General features: G+C 32.3%; 1 protein-coding gene across 1 annotated transcript in view; it reads left to right on the top strand.

The window, feature by feature from the left end:
• Positions 1-2,031, top strand: part of LOC106471668 (calcium-activated chloride channel regulator 2-like) — a 19,871-nt gene that overhangs the window by 5,806 nt on the left and 12,034 nt on the right. The window contains exons 2-3 of the mRNA XM_022400277.1: positions 219-223; positions 763-899. The gene's annotated coding sequence lies outside the window, so the exon portion shown is untranslated. The remainder of the gene's footprint in view (positions 1-218; positions 224-762; positions 900-2,031) is intronic.

The raw sequence follows: 2,031 nt of genomic DNA, 5'->3' as shown, positions 1-2,031 counted from the left end.
AAACAAAAGGTAGAGTAGTAGTTAATCCTTTTCCAGAGCCAGATTAAACAAAAGGTAGAGTAGTAGTTAATCCTTTTCCAGAGCCAGATTAAACAAAAGGTAGAGTAGTAGTTAATCCTTTTCCAGAGCCAGATTAAACAAAAGGTAGAGTAGTAGTTAATCCTTTTCCAGAGCCAGATTAAACAAAAGGGTGGCAGAACTGGATTAAATAAGGCTACGGTAGGCCCATACACAACTTTAGTTATGAGGGATCCTCCCTTCTCCACAAAAACTCTTTTTTTTTTCCATTAAAAACTTTACTCATCAAAACAATCTTTTACCAAATATAATATTTTTAGAATACTAGTTTCCAAATAAAGAAATTATCTGGCAATGTTACTAAAACCTAACCAATATAATCATGGATTCACTCTACCTTTTGTTTAATCTGGCTTTGGAAAAGGATTAACAACTACTCTACCTTTTGTTTAATCTGGCTCTGGAAAAGGATTAACAACTACTCTATTAGCAACCTCTTTGCCCAAAGTTCGAGTATAATTGCACATGTTGTGAAATCAGATAAGTGAGGTATAATTTAAAATTATAAAGATTGGTCTTACCTTCTCCTCAAAAGTCTTCTTTTTTTCCTTGAATATGTTTCATGAGTTTGCCATGTCACTTTTTTCATAAGGCATAAATTTGACAACTGTGGTGTTCATTTTATTTCGGAAAGTTCTCACAAATCAATTTATACTTGCTATTATCTTGTTGTTGGTTATTTTTAGGAGGGGTTGTGGCATTTGAGTGGAAAAATTTGTGCTAAATCAGAGCAGCCATTGGTGGTACTGATAGCTTCCAGAAAAAAATCTACACAAAAATCTATCACTCTCAAAGCTTGGCTTAGTGATAATGTTTATCAGGTAAGTTAATTCTTAGTTTTTAAATAACATAATTAAATTAGTTTCCAGTTATAATTTGATTTTTGTGTTTTAAATGGGACCACAACCAAAGTGTGCTGTCAGTTTGACTTGTAAGCAACCTAAAACTAAAAATGTTTTATAACAGGGGTACCCAAACTTTTTCATTCTGGAACTCCCTTTTCTCAAATGACTAGTAATAAACAGAGAATAATTATGCAACTCTAAAAAAAAGGTTGTACAATAATAAAGTTATACACACACAATTTATTTTTAAATTATTCCATAATTTTAAAACAATCACAAAACATATAGAATACCAATTAAAAGAAGGGCTAGACATAGCCTAATGGTTAGCGTGAATAGAGATTCATGATTTTCATCCTGTTGCCACATAAATGTGCTCCTTGCTTTGAAAATCAAGAGTGCATTATAAGAGTTACAATCAAATCCCTCTATTTGGTTAGCCGAGAGTTGTTAGTGGGTGTTGTTGACCTTATTTAGTCTATCAGTTCAAAATTAGAAGTGGTAAAATGCAGATGGATCTTGAGTAACTTTGCATGAAAAATAAATAAAATAATAAAAGTTAATAAAATGTGAGAGGAAGTAAAAATGAATAGAAAAGGAAATTCTCCTGTGTAACACAACTAGACGATGAAGAGGTTGAAATGATGAAGTAACTCTATTTTAATATATCAATATTTAATAACAAAAACCTTCAAAGAAATTTGATGTATCTTTTCAACTCTTTCACAACACTATTGGAGCCTCCTGTAACCCCTACAGGGTCATACTTTGGATCATTAGTAACTATTAGGTCGTCAAGAAATTAATGTCGCATTTTGGAACGCTTTAATAAACCACCCCCCAAAAAACGTACATCACGTATAATAGTTTAAAAAACTGCCTAAACATCACGTTAATGTAGCCTATATAATATGTAAAGTTTAGTATACTCTAATCCCTTATAGTGATGACACAGGATGAGACACACATTCAGCATGTAATGCAGTTTGAATACAAGAAGGGAAACAGTGCCTCTGTAGCCACAAAGAATATCAAAGAAGTTTATGGAAATGTTTTGAACGTTTGTAAGTGTCAACGATGGTTCAGCAAATTTCGTTCAGGTGACTTT

This window comes from Limulus polyphemus, unplaced genomic scaffold, assembly GCF_000517525.1.
Source record: "Limulus polyphemus unplaced genomic scaffold, Limulus_polyphemus-2.1.2 Scaffold4772, whole genome shotgun sequence".
Classification (NCBI taxonomy): Eukaryota; Metazoa; Arthropoda; class Merostomata; order Xiphosura; family Limulidae; genus Limulus; species Limulus polyphemus.
This window is presented reverse-complemented; position numbering and strand designations above follow the sequence as displayed.